At 39.7% G+C, this 21,601-nt stretch overlaps 2 protein-coding genes across 5 annotated transcripts in view; one reads left to right on the forward strand and one right to left on the reverse strand.

Annotated features, from left to right (window-relative positions):
* LOC136828943 (uncharacterized) overlaps window positions 1–21,601 on the forward strand; it is a 149,124-nt gene that overhangs the window by 75,205 nt on the left and 52,318 nt on the right. The window contains exon 1 of one of the 3 annotated variants that reach the window (XR_010850260.1): window positions 552–1,429. The exons of the other annotated variants lie outside the window; for them this stretch is intronic. The gene's annotated coding sequence lies outside the window, so the exon portion shown is untranslated. Of the gene's footprint in view, window positions 1–551; window positions 1,430–21,601 lie in introns of those variants that run through there. 3 annotated transcript variants of the gene reach the window in all.
* Window positions 1–21,601, reverse strand: part of LOC136828945 (sodium-coupled monocarboxylate transporter 1-like) — a 116,385-nt gene that overhangs the window by 64,756 nt on the left and 30,028 nt on the right. The gene's annotated exons all lie outside the window — the stretch shown is intronic.

Below are 21,601 nucleotides of genomic sequence, written 5' to 3' on the forward strand. Positions count from 1 at the left end.
AGTTTATTCTCCACTAGCCCGTAATTGGTTACTGTCTAACACCTGCGTAAACACCTGTTCAGTGGATGCTAAGTCTACAACCTTATTTGAGCATGTAGACCTTGATTTGTAAAGTTATCAAGTGCAGAAATATATATATATATATATATATATATATATATATATATATATATATGTGTGTGTGTGTGTGTGTGTGTATGTATGTATGTATGTATGTATGTATGTATGTATGTATGTATGTATGTATGCATGTATGTATGTATATATATAATTTATATATGTATATACACACACACACACACACACACACACACACACATATATATATATATATATATATATATATATATATATATATATATATATTTGTGTGTTATTTTCCTTTATTGCTAAAGATATATGTTGATGATATAATCTCTTGCGTTTTATCATCATCACAAAAGCATTCGGAGATCGCATATTTCCGCCAAGGGTGGGGAACCCGAGCTACCCCCCTCCCCCTCCCAAATCTCCCCACACACACACTCAACGAAAAGTGGCTTCTTCCCAGCAGTTGCAACTTGTTGCCAGTGACGAGCACCACCTTCAGTCAGGTGTGCGTAAAAATCTATGCATTATGTTTTCCGTATTCTTGGAAACAAGCAGAAACGCGAAGAGGCAGATTAACAGAACCAGTCATGTAGTCTCGTTGGTGGATGTGAAGATGAAAATATTATTGGTCCGCTTCAGAAAGCAAACCAGATATAAGCTACGACGATGATTAAGTGAATGACGAAACGGACAGACATCTCCACTATGCCGAAGGAAGACTGTTCATGAGGAAAGGACGCGTACTTCCCCTCTATAGCAGAGGTGCAAAAGAGGTTCCTTGACCCTGTACTTCCAGCGTTACCTCACGCAGAGTCACTGACCCACCTGATTTGTCGCGCCTTGGCCGGAGAGCATTTGAAAATGAGACAGCCATCAGTAAATTCGATTCATTAAACTCATTTGCTGAGAATATCTGACGACGTCTCGGAAAACATTTCATTTGGAATTTTTCAGTGATTAATGAAGTGCCCTTTTTTCATGATATTTAGCCAAGGTTCAAAGAAGGGGCAAGCATTTCAATAAATGTAGAAACTACTGGTCGCTTTTTGCCAGATATATAATTATGTAATTGTAGTAACCACAATGTCCTCTTAACTTCTCGAAGAATTCGAGAAGTTAAGAGGGCATTGTGGCTATTGCAATCGCATTTCAATAGATGTTTAGGAAAGATCACGAAGAAGCACGCAGTATTGACCTAAGCCCCATTACAGAGAAAAACAAATGACGGTGAGGAAATGGTAGGCGCCAGCGAGTCATGTGGCGTCCAAATGAGCTCCTGATAAGCTGTTCATTATGGAGAAAGGCCAAGAGGAAAGAGACACAGAAACTCTTAAGATGAGTAAGATGAGAAGTTGCGTCATTTTTTTTGTTCATGGCTCTATAGGAGGTTAAAGCGAGCAGATAATTTTTTTTTGTTTCATGGCTCTGTAGGAGGTAAAAGCAAGCAGATAATTTTTTTTTCATGGCCCTGTAGGAGATAAAAGCGAGCAGATAATTTTTTTTCATGGCCCTATAGGAGGTTAAAATGAGCAGATAATTTTTTTAATGGCCCTGTAGGAAGTAAAAGCGAGCAGATAATTTTTTTTCATTGCCCTGTAGGAGGTAAAAGCGAGCAGATAAATTTTTTTCATGGCCCTGTAGGAGGGTTAAAGCGAGCAGATAATTTTTTTTTCATGGCCCTATAGGAGGTAAAGCGAGCAGATAATTTTTTTCATGGCCCTGTAGGAGGTTAAAGCGAGCAGATAATTTTTTTCATGGCCCTGTAGGAGGTAAAAGCGAGCAGATAATTTTTTTTCATGGCCCTGTAGGAGGTAAAAGCGAGCAGATAATTTTTTTTCATGGCCGTGTAGGAGGTAAAAGCGAGCAGATAATTTTTTTTTTCATGGCCCTGTAGGAGGTAAAAGCGAGCAGATAATTTATTTTTCATGGCCCTGTAGGAGGTAAAAGCAAGCAGATAATTTTTTTTCATGGCCCTGTAGGAGGTAAAAGCGAGCAGATAATTTTTTTTTTCATGGCCCTATAGAAGGTAAAAGCGAGCAGATAATTTTTTTTCATGGCCCTGTAGGAGGTGAAAGCGATCAGATAATTTTTTTCATTGCCCTGTAGGAGGTAAAAGCAGCCAGATAATTTTTTTTCATGGCCCTGTAGGAGGTTAAAGCGAGCAGATAATTTTTTTCATGGCCCTGTAGGAGGTACAAGCGAGCAGATAATTTTTTTTCATTGCCCTGTAGGAGGTAAAAGCGAGCAGATAATTTTTTTTCATGGCCCTGTAGGAGGTAAAAGCGAACAGATAATTTTTTTTCATGGCTCTGTAGGAGGTAAAAGCGAGCAGATAATTTTTTTTCATGGCCCTGTAGGAGGTGAAAGCGAGCAGATAATTTTTTTTCATTGCCCTGTAGGAGGTAAAGAGCAGATAATTTTTTTTCATGGCCCTGTAGGAGGTGAAAGCGAGCAGATAATTTTTTTTCATTGCCCTGTAGGAGGTAAAAGCGAGCAGATCATTTTTTTTCATGGCCCTATAGAAGGTTAAAGCGAGCAGATAATTTTTTTTATGGCCCTGTAGGAGGTAAAAGCGAGCAGATAATTTTTTTTCATGGCCCTGTAGGAGGTAAAAGCGAGCAGATAATTTTTTTTCATGGCCCTGTAGGAGGTTAAAGCGAGCAGATAATTTTTTTTCATGGCCCTGTAGGAGGTGAAAGCGATCAGATAATTTTTTTTCATTGCCCTGTTGGAGGTAAAAGCGAGCAGATCATTTTTTTTCATGGCCCTATAGAAGGTTAAAGCGAGCAGATAATTTTTTTCATGGCCCTGTAGGAGGTAAAAGCGAGCAGATCATTTTTTTCATGGCCCTGTAGGAGGTAAAAGCGAGCAGATAATTTTTTTCATGGCCCTGTAGGAGGTTAAAGCGAGCAGATAATTTTTTCATGGCCCTGTACGAGGTAAAAGCGAGCAGATCATTTTTTTTCATGGCCCTGTAGGAGGTAAAAGCGAGCAGATAATTTTTTTTCATGGCCCTGTAGGAGGTTAAAGCGAGCAGATAATTTTTTTCATGGCCCTGTAGGAGGTAAAAGCGAGCAGATCATTTTTTTTCATGGCCCTATAGAAGGTTAAAGCGAGCAGATAATTTTTTTTCATGGCCCTGTAGGAGGTAAAAGCGAGCAGATAATTTTTTTTCATGGCCCTGTAGGAGGTAAAAGCGAGCAGATAATTTTTTTTCATGGCCCTGTAGGAGGTAAAAGCGAGCAGATAATTTTTTTTCATGGCCCTGTTGGAGGTAAAAGCGAGCAGATCATTTTTTTTCATGGCCCTGTAGGAGGTAAAAGCAGGCAGATAATTTTTTTTCATGGCCCTGTTGGAGGTAAAAGCGAGCAGATCATTTTTTTTCATGGCCCTGTAGGAGGTAAAAGCGAGCAGATAATTTTTTCATGGCCCTGTAGGAGGTAAAAGCAGCAGATCATTTTTTTTCATGGCCCTATAGAAGGTTAAAGCGAGCAGATAATTTTTTTTCATGGCCCTGTAGGAGGTAAAAGCGAGCAGATCATTTTTTTTCATGGCCCTGTAGGAGGTAAAAGCGAGCAGATAATTTTTTTTCATGGCCCTGTAGGAGGTGAAAGCGAGCAGATAATTTTTTTTCATTGCCCTGTAGGAGGTAAAAGCGAGCAGATCTTTTTTTTCATGGCCCTATAGAAGGTTAAAGCGAGCAGATAATTTTTTTTCATGACCCTGTAGGAGGTAAAAGCGAGCAGATCATTTTTTTTCATGGCCCTGTAGGAGGTGAAAGCGAGCAGATAATTTTTTTTTCATTGCCCTGTAGGAGGTAAAAGCGAGCAGATCATTTTTTTTCATGGCCCTATAGAAGGTTAAAGCGAGCAGATAATTTTTTTTCATGGCCCTGTAGGAGGTAAAAGCGAGCAGATAATTTTTTTTCATGGTCCTATAGGAGGTTAAAGCGAGCAGATAATTTTTTTTCATGGCCCTGTACGAGGTAAAAGCGAGCAGATAATTTTTTTTCATGGTCCTATAGGAGGTTAAAGCGAGCAGATAATTTTTTTTCATGGCCCTGTACGAGGTAAAAGCGAGCAGATAATTTTTTTCATGGTCCTATAGGAGGTTAAAGCGAGCAGATAATTTTTTTTCATGGCCCTGTACGAGGTAAAAGCGAGCAGATAATTTTTTTCATGGCCCTGTAGGAGGTAAAAGCGTGCAGATAATTTATTTCATTGCCCTGTAGGAGGTAAAAGCGAGCAGATAATTTTTTTTTCATGGTCCTATAGGAGGTTAAAGCGAGCATATCATTTTTTTTCATGGCCCTGTAGGATATTCTCATATTAATGAAGAAGTGTAAATTGTTGCAAAACGCACGCAATTTTTGTAAAAAAAAAAAAAAAACTAAATTATTATTTGCTTTAGGGCGTAAATATGACCTATTTCCGTTTGTTGTCGCTTGAAATGAAATGAACAGTTGAGGTCTGTGCTATCATTTTCTTCTACGCTTATTGAAGCGAGGTAGAGCAGTTAATTGACCCACGCTAGACCCCGTTCCTTTATCCGGACATGATAAGACGGCATGATTTAATACTGTAAGTCAGCGAAACCTCCAGAGTTTGCTTAAAAGTAAAAAATTACTCACTCTCAGAAGGAGACTGAAATTGACTCTGATTGCTTGCCGTCGTTTAACTGCTGCCAACGAGACAGTCAAGAGAGACAGATTGGGATAATCAGTAATTCTTGACTGCGCTATTGGAATTACACAATCTCACGATGACAGGCCCGAAGTATTAAGGCCCAAAAACACATGGTAAAGTAGATAACATTATTTCCAGTATTATTGCTGAAGAAGCGTTGTCACCATTTTTTATCTTGGTCTTATACAAAATCGCCTGCAATGGAATAATTAAAAGAAAATTTATGTTGTTCGAATGAAACATAGAGCTTTAAGCAATGGACGAAGATTGGAAAACCCAGAAAAAAATCACGTACTGACGTAGATCAGAATTGGTGAGAGTAGGTAAAGGAATGAATGGTTTATCGAGCATTACTGCTCATGTCCCTTGGGGGGTGGGGGGGGGAGCTTTATAGCCGTCATGCACTGTAGGTATTCCTTAAGGTTCTTTGCAGCGTCCCTTCGGCCCCTAGCTACAAACCCTTTCATTCCTTCCACTGTACTTCCATTCATATTCTCTTTCTTCCATCTTACTTTCCACCCTCTCCTGACAGTTGATTCATAGTGCAATGCGAGATTTTCCTCCTGATAGACCTTTCAAACCTACTTAATGTCAACTCCAGTTTCAGCGCTGAATGACTCAGAGGTCCCAGCCTAAATTCTATATTCTGTTCTGGCGTCACTGTCCCTCTTCCAAACGCGAAGCCAATAAACTGGGGATTATGGCAGTCACACCTAGCTACAGTAGATCTATGTTAAGTTCACTATATCTTAGTTTAACCAGACCACTGAGCTGATTAACAGCTCTCCTAGGGCTGGCCCGAAGGATTGGATTTATTTGACGTGGCTAAGAACCACCTGGTTACCTAGCAACGGGACCTACAGCGCATTGTGGAATCCGAACCACATTATGGCGAGAAATGAATTTCTGTCACCACAAATAAATTCCTCCAATTCTTCAATGGCCGGTCGGAGAGTCGAACGCTGGGCCAACAGCGTGCTAGCCGAGAGCTCTACCCACCCCTCCAGTGAAGAAATGAGTAGATCTATGAAGGCCAGTAGTTCCCATAGGCAGAAAATTCTGAAAAGGACTCTACCATGTACAATGGTAAGTGAGTCATAAGACTGAAGTCAGATGAGAAATAATTCACGACGGTTTTCCAGGAAACCTTAGAATTCGCCGGCATTACGGGGCACGTTTGTCGAGCTAGCAACAAACGCAGCCGTGGATCGCTAGAAAGGTTATCATCCGTTGTTGCTGTACTGTCCTCCGGCCGTGCTATTCTCACAGAGAAAAGGAAATAAACGATATAGCAATAGTCTAGAAAAGATCATTTATATCACAAAACCATTACGTACAACAGTGCCATTTCCACGGAGAAAAGTAATGGCACGGTAATAAATACCGGGTGGAAGAGTATAATGCCGCGAAGCCATTATCTGAACGTATCACTGCACGACAATTATGTAGAATATATCTAGAACAAGGGACCATTTCTTCCCGACTTTGCTACTCTCTATCCATTCGCTGGTACTATAAAAAACGAAGCTGTATAGTTATCGTTTCCTGTCACGGCCGTGGGGGGAGGGAGGAAGGTGGGAGACGAGATCCCCTGTATCAGAGTTTCAGTCTTTTTATTCCCTTACGTGAATTATAGATCTGCGCGTTGTTCACTGTCTTTCATTAATTTTTCTTTTATTCCTGTAAAAATACTGCCTCGGGCGGTAGTCTGTAATCATTTTATCAGCATTACACAAGCCCCGAAATACTGCAATTCGCATTAGGATACTGTAGACTGATTCAGTCTTTCGTTTCATACATCCAAATCACACAAATCAAGGGTGATGCGCCTGTCATGTATACACATCCGTAAATGTTGATCGTGCCCATGCATATACACATCCGTGAATATTGATCGTGCCTATGCATATACACATCCGTAAATATTGATCGTGCCTATACATATATACATCCGTGAATACTGATCGTACCTATACATATACATACATAGTGTCTGGTCATCCTGGAAGTAAAACGAAATGACTCGCAAGCCCACAATCTTCGACCAAGAAAATTCTGGTCTTCGCGTAATTTTCTGTGTTAGGAGTCTCCACCCCCCACCCCCCACCATCCCATCTCTTCCCCTAGAAAAAATAGCTTTTAGTAAGAACCTAATACCTAAACGATCAAGCAAAATGGAAGAAAGAACTCTGTAATGTTTTCAGCATCAGTCAGTCACACCGGAAACATCCAAACGATTTGGTTAATGGCGTCATAGGGGAAGTGTAATGAGATCACGTATAAATGATCTTTTCTGTCTATTACGGGAAACCTCCTCAGATAAATAGAAACTAAACTTCTTTCTCCGTCGTAGAAGTTGATCCAAACGTTCAGGTATAAAGATATGTCGGATTTATCTCGATTTAGGTCAGCACGGGCTCTTGTTCTTATCAACAGCGATCTTTGTTAATCTAAGTTGAGTTTTTGAACTGGAGCCTTCATAACCTTGAAGCCTCAGTAATGGTGGCCAGGCGCTTTCATTAATCCAAGCTCCTGCATTAATTTGGCCGACAGATTTCTTTTAACTCAGATGTCTGACAGAGGTCTAGACTCTAGACCTTGGTGTGGACCGTTTGTACAAATTTGACCTCTAGCGCGCATTAATTAGAACGTACAGTTATTTTGATAAATTTGAACGATAGCTTTCATTAATTAGTGTTTACAGTTTTGAGCGGTAATTTTCCTTAATCATCACGTCTTCACGTATTTGAAGGATGGCTTTCATTAACTGAAACTTTACAACGGAGTATTTTGAAACCGCATCTTTTATAAATTAAAACGTCTGTACACATTTGAAAAGTGGCTTTCATATATTGAAAAAAGTGTACAGATTTGAAAGGTACATTTTGTTAATTATATCTGCATACATTTGAACCGTTGCTTTTATTGATTCAAATGTCTGTATAAACTTGAATGGTAGTTTTCATGACAGAACGTGTGTATAAATTTGAAAGTAGCTGTGATCAATAAGAATGTCTGTATAAATTTGAATGGTAGTTTTCATGACAGAACGTGTGTATAAATTTGAAAGTAGCTGTGATCAATAAGAATGTCTGTATAAATTTGAAAGTAGCTTTGATCAATAAAAATGTCTTGTATAAATCTGAATGGAAGTTTTCATGACTGAGAATGTGTGTGTAAAGTTGAAAGTAGCTTTGATCAATAAGAATGTCTGTATAAATTTGAAAAACAGTTTTCATGACTGAGAAGGTGTGTATAAATTTGAAAGTAGCTTTGATCAATAAAAATGTCTGTATAAATTTGAAAAGCAGTTTTCATGACTGAGAACGTGTGTATAAATTTGAGAGTCGCTTTCATCAGTAAAAATGTCTGTATAAATTTAAATGGTAGCTTTCATGACTGAGAACGTGTGTATAAATTTGAAAGTAGCTTTGATCAATAAAAATGTCTGTATAAATTTGAAAAGCAGTTTAGTTTTCATGACTGAGAACGTGTGTATAAATTTGAGAGTAGCTTTCATCAATAAAAATGTCTGTATAAATTTGAAAAGCAGTTTTCATGACTGAGAACGTGTGTATAAATTTGAGGGTAGCTTTCATCAATAAAAATGTCTGTATAAATTTAAATGGTAGCTTTCATGACTGAGAACGTGTGTATAAATTTGAAAGTAGCTTTGATCAATAAAAATGTATAAATCTGAATGGAAGTTTTCACGACTGAGAACGTGTGTATAAATTTGAAAGTAGCTTTGATCAATAAAAATGTATAAAACTGAATGGAAGTTTCCATGACTGAGAACGTGTGTATAAATTTGAAAGTAGCTTTGATCGATAAAAATGTCTGTATAAATCTGAAAAGCAGTTTTCATGACTGAGGACGTGTGTATAAATTTGAAAGTAGCTTTGATCATTAAAAAAAAGTCTGTATAAATCTGAAAAGTAGCCCTCGTTAATCAAGGACTCTTCGCTGTGTCGACCAGTGGCATTCATTAAGTCAAAGGTCTGCACACTGAACAACCGTCCCATTCGCCTGCTATCTAGCAGCGTGGACAGACCCCACGGAAGCCATAAACTGAAGTAAAACTTGGTATAATCTCCGTTTGATCGTAAAGCCAAACAGAGGGCAGTATAAAGAAGGTCGATTCAGGGGGACGCAGACAGAGAGACGACCCTTTTAGGGGTCCTGCACGAGCTGTAATGCTTTACTAATGCCTCTGAATTATTGCTCTGCAGACTGAGGGAGGAGGAATTTTAATGCACATATGTAATACTAGACCTGTTACCACATGGTGGATGTTTGTTTGTTTGTTTGTGTAGCTGATTAGTCGTGTTGTTTTCGAGGATCTCGTGTCACTTTGGCAGTGCATGCTTTTAAGGGGGGGCGGGGGGTGTGTCAGGCATCACCTCCGGGTAGCCCAGTTTTTTTTTTTTTTTTTTTTTCTTATAGCCACCAAACCAACACTTTTCATATTTGATCGTCAATCGACGACATGGGGGCTTACTGCCTGCATCGTAGCTTTGGATTTCTTCTGCTGTTTTCGTTTTCCCTGGCTTCTAAACTAAGCCTCACCCTTTTTCAACTTCACCCCCTTTTTGATCTTTTAAACGCGCCTGGGTTCAGTGAAACAGCAGAATGTCCGCCTCAGTGACTTCTGTACAATAAAAAAACAAAATGATTGCCCTCGTCCACTGAATGAATTAGAGACGCGTTCCTTTTCCCCAGTTCGCCAGAATTTCTCGCAGAAGAAGAAGAAGCGTGCGTGATCTCACACCACCACCCTCCGACGCAGGTAAACAATGAACGATTCAGGCCAGGAATTTCAGCACTTGAAGAGAAACCGAGAAAAGAAGCACTAAGGCCGTCTTGCAAGGAAATCCTGCTGGTTTTTTCGTCTTCTCCTTCTTCTTCTTCTTCTTCTGCTGTTGCATCCCTTTTTTTTTCAGCTTTTAATACCTCTGCTGCTGGCGGAAATCATGAAAGCAACGATACTGCTCTTAGTTTTGCTTATACTGCTGCTGACAGGAGTTCTTAACGCTAGCTATTCTTCCCTTGCATACTGTTCTTATTCATTATTCTTCTGTCAGTAGTATTGGTAGATTTGTTTCCACTGCCCCCTTCTTTCTGTGATCTTAGTTAGACACATTCTTTTCCGTCATCTTTTACGAAACAGAAGACTGTCTGATGCTTGCGGCGAGCCATGACACAAATTTAGAGGTCACCCTCCATGTGATAATATATTCAGTCTGAAGAGGGCCACCCACGAGTCAAAAAAAAGCGTTAAAAAAACGGGGAAAAATAATTCGAACGTGCCACTTATTTGGCAAGTGAAGCGTTGCCCTCTCAGGCGGCTCTGAATTTTCTTGCTCTTAACAATGCTGTTGTTTTACTTACTCTGCAAATAAAATAATTCAGTAAAAAAAATATCTTGGGTTGTAACGTTCAGGTGTATCTCAGCTGATATTCGTAACAATACAAGTGGTTTCATAAGCAGTTTTTTTTTTAGAGGTTTGTGCAGTTTATTTTATGAACATGTACCTGTCAGGTATTAAATCTAGATACGATCATTTGAAAATAAAGCAAAAACCAGGCTTTCTTCTTCTCAAAATTAGTGGTAAATCACACTTCACGGCTTATCTTTAAAATAAGAAAGTAAAAGAGTGAAAACCGTCAAATGAAAGTCCATATTAGGATCTAGAAGTATCGTTCTGTTCATAGGCGCCACAATCCTTGGGTATCTGCTGAGAAATAACCCTTATGATTTGCAATGGAGTTTAAAAGGATTTGCAGTCTTTAAAAGTCAATTTGCGGGAATTTAAATTATTACTGATAAAAGAGAAAGACGTAAAAAGACAGAGGAAATACAACTTCCAGCAATAAGGAAAAATGAAATAAAAAAAAAAATAAAAATCAGCCAAAATTACCAGACAAGAAGGAAAACTGAGTAAAAATTGTGCCAGAAAACCCCCACAAAAAATAGTAAACTGACGTAATGGCACCCCCTTCGCCGAAATTGCCATGAGATATCCACTCGTTAAGTCCTTATGAAGGCGTCTGATTCACCTTGATGCATTAGGGCTATTCTGGGACGCCTGGCTATCTGGTGCCTTGTGCTCAAGTCGCTTGCAAATTGAAGGTATGAGGCGTGTTGAGGCTAACTCTGTGATTAAGTCCAGAGCTCTCTCTCTCTCTCTCTTCTTCTTCTTCTTCTTCTTCTGCTTCTGCTTCTTCATATTGATTAGTTGTTTCTTGTCCCTGTGAATATTTGTTACATCTCTCGGACGTGAAGATGATTTGTATCCGCCTGCAAAAGTTAGGCCTATGGACAGAATGGGGCATCTTTGTATTGCAGTACCTTTGTGCAAGGTGTGCAACTTGTGAACCTCCCTTGTGGAAGATTATGTCAAAGGCTACGGAATCTCCCTAAGGAAGAAAAGTTGCAGTTGTGGATGCGTTTCTTGCGCTGAAAAGGATTCCAACTTTGTCGCTGCAGAAGCTACAGTGGCCCGACTCTAACTACCTTGGTTTTTCTCGTCCTTGAAGGAGGTGGTTCTGTTTAATGGGGCACTGGATGCCCCCATGGCATCTGCCTGCCGCTGTACAGTGCATCTTGCCTAGGCATGCACCCCAGAGACCTGTGTGTGAACAATAACACCTATTCGATCTTGCAGAGGCGTTCAAGCAGCTCTCACGTGAAACCTGATGCTCGACACTAACAGATGACGATCAAATGTCAAACAGAAACTCAGCTTGCTAAATGACACGGCTTCACTACGTCAATAAAATCCTTACTCTCCCTATACTCCTTTTTTCAATGTATGACCATTGAAACTTGCCAAAGCCAAAGAAAAGTGCCGAAAAATTAACGGATTTTTATGCCTATTGTTGACATCGGACAATAGATGGTTTAGGCACCACTGGTATCTACGGAATGTGGGCAGTGACATTCCATTGTTCGAATAAGTAAAGTAGGTGATGTATTTAGAGTGTTTTATGATATTTCGAATGCTCAATCATCCACGGCGCTTCTTACAGTAGCTTGTCTCTATGAACAGTTTTAAGATCATTACGGCCGCGGTATTGACAACAACACGCCTTACAAAGAATCAGGAGAAAAACTTGGCAATTACATAGCCTTAACTCTCTGTAATAAGAGATGCCATTTTTCCTTCATTTACAAATTCTTCGTCATCGCTCAGTTTAGATTTCTTGTGAGTCTTAATCTGTTTAGTTTAACATATGCTAAAGGTTATTAACACAGGAAGGCACAGAAATTTAGAGAGAGAGAGAGAGAGAGAGAGAGAGAGAGAGAGAGAGAGAGAGAGAGAGTGCAACGTGATAGGTTATAGTAAACTGCTGGCGTTCGGCAACAGGTGAAGACAGTTTGCAGCAGTGCAAATGCAGTGCTCCCATAATCCCACAAAGGCTGAGGACTCTGCATGTATATTATTTTAACTGCCGGGAGGTTTCGCGAATTGTTTTCATAGCTTAGAGCAGGTGGGTCCATTTGCTAGTTGCGGCTAAGTTGCCGAACCGTAAATTACTTCGTTAAAATGTAAACAAAGATACTTCTAGCTCTCCGTACTTGAGCCGATGATATTTCCCCAAGATTTAGCGGCTTATTTGCAACTACTCTAGGTCGTGGACAAGCAGGAACTGCCGGAACGAACCAACAACCGTGTGATAATGTTTTTTAAAGAGATGCTGTACATCGAATCTTTTTTTTTTTTTTTTTTTTCTCAGTAAAACAAAAGACACACTGAGCGGCTCGATTCTGTAGATTTTTTTTTTGTAGAGAAGAAAATGTTTCACAGCAGTTTGGGAGCTCTGGTGTGAGATAAAACGTCGTATTTGAAAGAGACCTGGCAATCCTCGGGTAGATGACGCGGGATTACCATCTCAGGAGGCGCCGACAGGGTCATCATAAGTAATTTTCTGAAACGCGGCGAGAACTGTATATCATAATGAGACTCTGCCTTGCGATTACCCAGGCCGCTTCTTACAATAGCTTGTCTTTATGAACAGTCTTCTGAGATCATTACGGCCGCGGTATTGACAACAACACAACTTACAAAGGGAGGGACGGAGGAAAAAGTGCTCTGAAGAACAGCAGAATCAGGAGAAAAACTTGGCTTTGACAAAGCCTCAGTTGTCTGTAATGTGAGATGCCATTTTTCCTCCATTTACAAATTCTTCGTCATCGCCAAATTTAGATTTCTTGTGAATCATGCCGTGACGTCACGGGAAATGACGTCTAATTACACGGGGCAGTCGTTGGCGTATGGTAAAAAAAAAAAAGATGAGTTTTCCTCATCTTCTTGCATATTCTTGGAGGAACGGATATAGTGGCTTACCGGTGTGCTTTGGAAGATCTATAGTCACTTTATTCGAGACATATTATGTATGTATATATATATATATATATATATATATATATATATATATATATATATATATATATATATATATATATATATATATATATATGTATATATATATATATATTTGCACTTACATTAGCGTGGATTTTTCCACCGTTATTATTATTATTATTATTATTATTATTATTATTATTATTATTATTATTATTATGAGTAGTAGTAGTAGTAGTATTAGTATCACCCACCACTTCCATCTTGCTTGGTCATTCCGAAAAGACCGCTAGCTTTCCTCTGTCGCCAGAGGAGTGGAGTGGAAGGGCGCGTTCTGTTGCAGAACAAATGTTCCAACGAATGTGTTTGTTTTGCGCAGAGGCAGTCTTGTGAACGTGAACCTGGTTTATCATTTATTTCAAGGTTCGGGGCACTTGCATGCGAATGTTGTCTCCCGCCTGCTGAAAAGCGTCGCTTTCGGGAATTTTACGACTTGGAAGATAATAATAATAATAATAATAATAATAATAATAATAATAATAATAATAATGTAGAACTCTCAATGTTGAGAATAATATATCGGTAGAAAGTCTCACAGTGTATATTGATATATTATTGTGGACCTCATACAATAATAATAATAATAATATAATAATAATAAAATAACGTGACCTTACTCTAATCTCCTTATCCTGACTTGTGCTTCGTTATACATTTAGTGAAATCTTTTTTAAAGCGTATCTCTTTATTCTATATTAATTTCTTTCTGCTTATTTGCCTGTTATTCTTCTTTCTTCCTCTCTTTCTTTTGCTGAATGTGTAGAAGGTTGTCACTTACGAGTCAAGTAAATTAGTTAATGCTGCGAATGGTATGAAGATGAAATGAGAAAAAATTGTTTCGTGTGTCAAGGGGGAAAGCAAATTTGAATAAAAAAGGAGCCATTGGAGTAAATGTAAAACAGAGAGAGAGAGAGAGAGAGAGAGTCTGGATAAAGGTGTATAAAGAGATGCAGTTTAGAATGAGGTGGAAATCTTGTGTTTGAGAGAGAGAGAGAGAGAGAGAGAGAGAGCCGCATTTAGAAAATAAACCACGGGGAAGCATTTGCAATGTCATACCTGAAGTGTAGAATGACTATTTCCTGGATCGCTGAGTAATCGTACGTGCTAAATGATACTAAATGATGATTATGTTAGTGTACGGAGAACTTGCTACACAGGAATGTTAGCAGGATACATAAGACTTGCAAAAAAAATCAATAATGAGATTCAGAATGGAGCTGAAAAGCCAGTTTATACTCTTTTAAGTGCCTGAGCGGACAGTACGCAGCTCTGAAAAGGCTCTGATAAACGCCCAGTCTGTAATGAGAGTTTCCTCTGTTTTATGGAAAAGAGACTGGTTCTTATAATCACGTCCCTTTCTCTTGAATGCTTGCATTACCAGATGAACGACTCGTAAAGGAACTCGGTATTTTTTTATTTCGATCGAGGGCATTGACAAAATGTGCCGACATTGAGTCTAAGGAGAATCTGGAATAGGTGTACTACAAAATTTGGCAACGCGAAACGCATCCCGATTGTCATGTGATGCTGTTATTTTTTTTTAATGACAAATCACTGGAGTATACAGCCAGTGTTAATGCAACAAGAAGCAATTATATCACGCGAGCGCGCGCGCACACAGACACACTCGTGCGTTCCCATGCACTGAAACTGATAACTGGTATACAGTACTGTACTTTGATAACGATACTCTACGGATATTGCACTCCACTTTTAGACTTGCCGTCGCACAGCCGGGGAGAGGCTTAACCACGGTCTAGGTATTATGCAAGCCCCAGTTCTTAGACCATGGTAGCTTCTGTAGCGTTGGGACTTGCGCCTAGGCCCTCATTTTTTGACAGTAGGGTAAAAGAGCAATGAAGGCAATGAAGGTGGTGAGCATCGTCCACAAACTATCGTTATCAGACAGAAAACCGTTAATGGTACACATTGCGTTTCACAGTTATCTCTGTTTGGCTTCGCCTTGCCGGAAACTTCACTTTAACTCTTGAAATTTTATCTTGAATGATTTTCTCCTGTTCCTTGTTTACATTTCAAGTAACATTAATACAACCATTTGTTCAGACTGTAAGTGGCAATCCTTGATAACGAATCTGCTCACATTGAGAGATGGAAACATATCCTTGTTCGTTGCTATTTTTTCCTTCAACAATAATACGGATGTTCTTGAAAACAAGACACACACACGCACACACAGAGAGAGAGAGAGAGAGAGAGAGAGAGAGAGAGAGAGGCGCGGATGAGAGTAGGTAATTTTTTTATTCAAAGCTTTTTACCCGTCTCTTCCACGTTTTCTTCTTCTTCTCTCTCTCTCTCTCTCTCTCTCTCTCTCTCTCTCTCTCTCTCTCTTTTCCACCTCGCCCTAGGCCGTAGCGCCGTCAGTGCACCTCTTGAATGCGCTGTAGGCATTACCCTGGGCTGTAGCTGCGTCCATTTTTAGCTCCTTACCGTTACTCCCTCATCCTTTCTTCAATCTTGCTGTTCAGCCTCTCTAACTATTACTTGGTGCAATTGTGGGGTTTTCTCCCATTCCACCTTTAGTTTCTTCTACTTCACCTCCTTTATCTTTTGGATCTCTACCTTGCTGTCCAGCCACTCTAACTCCCTCTTTTCACTGTGTTTAGCTTTGACTGACCGAAAGCGCCCAGGTGCTTGGTTTGACTAGACTGTACAACACTTTGCAGTAATATGGGAAATTGCAAGCACTTATATCAATTCATTTATTATTTTCAAGGAAAATTAATTCTTGTTTGCCCTAATATTAGAAAGATGCCTTAAAGTAAAAGTGACAACCTTAGGATCGGGCCTCCATCACCATACGCCTATTCCCTAGTCAGGTGAGGCCCAGAAGAAATTGAGGTATACCATTAACCGCGAGATTATTAGCCTAAATTATAACATCGCTGAAAAAAATTATTCCCAGGTAGAAAAGCTGACGTTTCGTTTCATCCGCAGTAAAAATGCTTCAGGCGTTCGCCTGGCCATTGGCAATAAGGAATGTGCCCTCCAGTTGCCAGTTTATTCGTTTTGAATAATGACACTGAGGACAGCAGAATTCTTGGCGGTTAAGGAATGTTGTCAACATCTCCTCCGCAGCTGACTACGATGTCGCGAAGCTGGCTTTTGATAAGAAGGAATTTTTATCATAAATCTACATCTCGTTAGGCTGAAGGCGAGACTCGGCAGACAACACAGTTGTTGCTCAGTGAACTCATCCGAAGGGCTTATAGTCTCACGTAGCTTCGCCTCGGCATAAACCCATACACGATGCCGACAGAGATGTAACCACAAGTCATCTTGTCCATTGTTTTCAGACGATTGTTTTCACCAATCGTCTGAAGCTATGTGAGATTCATGATGCATAAAAACTTTGTGTAGTTTACGCTCTGTTTTCGAGGCGCGTGAGTCGGGCAGTTTTGTGTGAACGGAGTTTATGGACTTTTTTCTAGACGTAGCCTTTTACAGAAGTTGAATACCACGCATGCAAGCATGCGGTCATTTGCATGGATGTCATTTTTTTTTTTTATTTTTAAAGTCTTCGCATTTTTGTTTTTGCAAGCCTAGATTTCTGTTGATTGTATCTTATCCTTAATGTCTTAATACCAGACAAGATTATGCTTATTTTTATGCCAAGAAGTAAATTCCCTCATAAGAGCCTCAGTGTTCTTACTCTGTTGCATTTTTTTTCGTGTTGCTTCTATCTATCTATCTATCTATATAATATATATACTGTGTATGTATGAATACTTGTGTGTATGTGTGTGTATATGTTCGTATGTCTGTATAAGTATGTATATATGTATCTTTTCAAACGACATACCGTAAAAAAGGTCATGCAATCACGATCTCAAACTTGTGATCAAGCGTGGTCACAAAAGCACTGCATGAATATTGAAAAAAAAAAGACATTTTGAATTAGTTATACCCCGAGATAAATCTTCTCGCTTAACGATAATCAGTGTACGTGCACCTTACCCCAGAATGCAGCTATACCATGAGAGAGAGAGAGAGAGAGAGAGAGAGAGAGAGAGAGAGAGAGAGAGAGAGAGGTGCTAGTCGGCGTCTTACCTCATCGCCTTGTGTAGTCTGGCTGTATGTTTGAACCTCTGGACGCAAGCCAACCCCAGTCGTGTACACGCTTACACCCCCTGAAACCCCAAACAGACTTCAGGTTCCTCTGACCGCAGTGAGAATTGGTTGTAGCAGCGCATGCTGCATGGTGGATTTTTTTAATGCTGCGTAAATCCACCACAGAGAGAGAGAGGGGGGGGGGGTCAACTTGTAATATTGTGAGTTTAGCACCACTTCAAGTTTTATTTTGACAACAATAGTCTTGAACGTTTCTATCTGATTTATGCCCCAGTGGACTCGGTTTACTGACGATATTCATCGTTTGGGAAAGATTTCTAAAGCAAGGACAAGCTAAAATCAGAGGCAGGACCAACATAAAATATCGCGCTGACCTGCCTGGTAACAGTGAGTTCGCTCGCCTTGGCGTGGCCCCCGTTGTAAATATATATGTTAATTAATCAATGAAGAAATAGATACGGGACACGTCATTATTTTATCTTTCTTTACTGTTCCTTCAATCATTTCCTGAAGTTTCTTTATTGAATAAACATTTATAGCAAGATAGCAAAACAAATAATAATCTGGTTCGTGGCTCAGGAGTTAGCAGCCTCGCATCACCAGCGAAAAGCCCGAGATCGATCCCTGTCAAAGAAACGGCTAGGGCTTGTCTTCTGAAAATGTCATCGCGCAAACTGCAGTAACTGTGGTGAATCTCAGTCACAGGCAGGGTGGAGAAGAGGGTGGGGCATCCAGTCTCATCCCAAAAAGACTCACTAAGTACAGGAACGGTAAGGCCACCTAGAGCTAGCCCCACCCCACCCTTACAAGGGAAGAAATAATAATAAATAAACTAAGTCTCTTGCTTCACTTCAGGAGAGCAACTTGAGTCAAAGTGAAATCATCCCCCCGGAACGAAGTCAGGGAAATGCTTCGTAGCCTTGAAGTCATAACTTTTATCGAAGACAAGAAGTTTAAGAAGAAGAAGAAGAGGAAGAAGAAAGGCAGGATTCCAGACAGGATGGGTGCATCTCTGTCCAGTCTTCTATGACGACCTCCCAGAACGGATACCAAACAGTTATTATTGCCATGCATACATCCATGTGGAATAGGACAGAAAGTCCATAAATTTGTTGCAGAGACCACAAAATAAAGATAAGATAAACTTAGTAAAATACAGATAAGAACACCAGATGACGAAAATATACAACCAAATACTCACAAACATGAAAAGCAGTTCAGAAATGTCAGCAAATGTACGGCAGTGGCGCTCGCCGCTGTAACTTAGCAAACAAGAGTCTCTTATCAAAATCAAGTTCTCCATCACTCGAACCTGTCTACTTAGAGACCGTTCCTCCGTCCAGCTACTGTAGCTGTAAGTGGAATGAAAAGCTCTGTTACTGGAGGAGTGTTCCACCGAGGCATCTCAAGTCTCAACTGACTGTGGAAGCTGCAGCTGAAGCGAAAGTTCAGTGGCCCCAAGGGAACCAGACCTGGAGATTTTCCCGCGTACGTGCACGATTCCTCGCGACCGAAAAACAATTTTTTTTTTCCTTCCTGTCAACGGCACTCTGCAATTGTCATTTTAGAACTAATTGCTCTGAATCTTTTCGTTCGTGTTTTCAATCTTTTATCTTTGCTATTTTATCTTTATTTCGTTATGCTTCTGCTGCTTGTTTTATCTTTATATTTCGTAGAGTCTGCTGCTTATTGTATCTTTAATTCATTGTATATCCGTTCTGCGCCTAATTTCCTCCATAAACTTATGGACGTTTTATGCCATGCAAGTTAATTGCAATTTTCTGTTTCATACAACGATAATAACTGTGTGGAGGTTGTCCCTGTAATCATAGACGCTGTCACGCTGGTACTTGCGTCCGCGTTGATGTATAGAAGCTAACGATCTCGTTAGGCGTCCATTGGTCGGTGCAGATTGCCACAAAAGAACGAGCTTTTTCAAAAGTTCACATATTTGCGTTTTCAGTTTCATACATATATATATGTTTCTCGTAACTTCCTTTTCTTATTGCTTGTCGTATCATTTCTAGGACTTCATTATCAGAGAGAATGAGGTAAAATTCAGAAAACTCTTAGAAAACTCTGACTCATTCTGAAACGAAAGCTTTACTAAATATAATAATAATAATAATAATAATAATAATAATAATAATAATAATAATAATAATAATAATAATAGCAACAACTATTATTATTATTATATTTAGCCAAACACTCCAGTGATGAGCCTGCTTTGGAAATTGTGAAGTATTAGTCGTATGCACACTAGGATTCGCAGCGCTCTGAGGAGCAGTGAATTCATTATATGTAAAAACATTAGAGAGAAAACGGGAGAAGTAAAGCAATGTAGCGGTTGGAATCTCCTGTTATCTGTACTGTTGCTGAATGAAGGGAACAAGTATAGATCAGGTAGGTGTTCAAGGTGAAGAAAAGAGCCATTGAATACTACTAGATATTAATATTCTCCAGAATTTCTTCCAACTATGAAATAATCACACAGCTTAGATATCTTTATGTATGTCAGACGTCAGGTAACAGTAAAGCGTTATCTTAGAGAAACAGAAATTTAGTTGGACAAATAACTGCAGCTTTATAGTACGTTGCAGAAATTATCGCCCGATTTGAATGATTTAAAAAAAAAAAACACTACTTTATTTCAACATTTTCAGGATCTAAGTCGCAGGAGTAGGTCTTGGCAAGCAGTGCCTTTGAATAACTTGATGACATTTCAAGATCATTTACTTCACATGTGACAGCTATTTTCTGTCGTAGCTATTTTCTGTGGCTAACAATAAATGCCGATGAATTTACTGATGCCTGATTTAGTTTCCTATACATATAATTATCGCTGAAAACATCGAGAATCTACAAAAAGGAACTTTACCAGATTTGAATAATTTTATCACTTTATTATCTATGACATTCGTGCTTCTAAAACTTTCCGTGAGTTGTTGGGAACTTTCAGCCTCCCGTCTTTTAGTCAGAATTTTCTCGGCAGTTGATTGGAGCACCAGTGCTATTATTTGTGACATCTCGGTCACCGCAAGTGTCTTGGGTCCTGCCTTACCCCCCTGCACCCTGGCCTTCCACAGCCTTCGAGTTGAGCTCCATTACTTAAAGATCCACTCAGGCACACTTTTTTATTGTTTATACACTCGCTCCTAGTAGTTATTTATGTTGTCATTGGCAATTCGATCGATATATATCGTGCCGTTTTGTTTTCCATCTTTGAACTGACTTTAGCTTCAAACAAAGGCCACAGTTGTCGTGTGCATACGTGAGTTGAGTGAATCATGAAAAAATATTCCCAAATTGCATGTAAAATAAGTTTGTTTATCATGAGAACAATGCGAACTTTTAATGAGGAAACTGGAGAAAATGTGAAAATGGCAGAAGAGTGAACGACCACACAAAAAACTAGAGTTCTTTCGTTTTTTCTTTTGCCTTTTCTCCAAGAAGGGCAGGTTCGTTTTTGTGGGCATGTTGACACGTTTTTACCGCGTTTATACTATTCAAGGGGTTCATGTCAAGATTAGCAAACCCAACATCTCCATGTCAAGAAAAGCGAACCCAATGATCCCATGTAGCGAATGGCCAACCCTTTCCGGTCCGAACTCCAATTCCACATGAGGACTAGTACTAAACACGGCGAAACTGATTCATCTGCACTGTTTCGCTGTTTAGCACTAGCCTCTGGGGTGTCAAATGTATTTTGTCTTGTTTAGTACTAGCCCCTGGGGTGTCTAATATGTTTCGCCTTGTTTAGTACTAGCCCCTGGGGAGTCAAATGTATTTCACCTTGTTTAGTACTAGCTCCTGGGGTTCAAATGTATTTCGCCTTGTTTAGTACTAGCCCCTTCGGGGTCAAATGTATTTCGCCTTGTTTAGTACTAGCCCCTGGGGTGTCCAGTGTGTTTCGCCTTGTTTAGTACTAGCCCCTGGGGAGTCAAATGTATTTCACCTTGTTTAGTACTAGTCCCTGGGGTGTCCAGTGTGTTTCGCCTTGTTTAGTACTAGCCCCTGGGGAGTCAAATGTATTTCACCTTGTTAAGTACTAGCCCCAGGGGGACAAATGTATTTCGCCTTGTTTAGTACTAGCCCCTGGGTGTCAAATGAATTTCGCCTTGTTTAGTACTAGCCTCTGGGGTGTCAAATGTATTTTGCCTTGTTTAGTACTAGCTCCTGGGGAGGTCAAATGTATTTCGCCTTATTTAGTACTAGCCACTGGGGGTCAAATGTATTTCGCCTTGTTTAGTACTAGCCCCATGGGGGTTCAAATATATTTCACCTTATTTAGTACTAGCCCTGGGG

Source organism: Macrobrachium rosenbergii, chromosome 43 (assembly GCF_040412425.1).
Source record: "Macrobrachium rosenbergii isolate ZJJX-2024 chromosome 43, ASM4041242v1, whole genome shotgun sequence".
In the NCBI taxonomy this organism is placed as follows: domain Eukaryota; kingdom Metazoa; phylum Arthropoda; class Malacostraca; order Decapoda; family Palaemonidae; genus Macrobrachium; species Macrobrachium rosenbergii.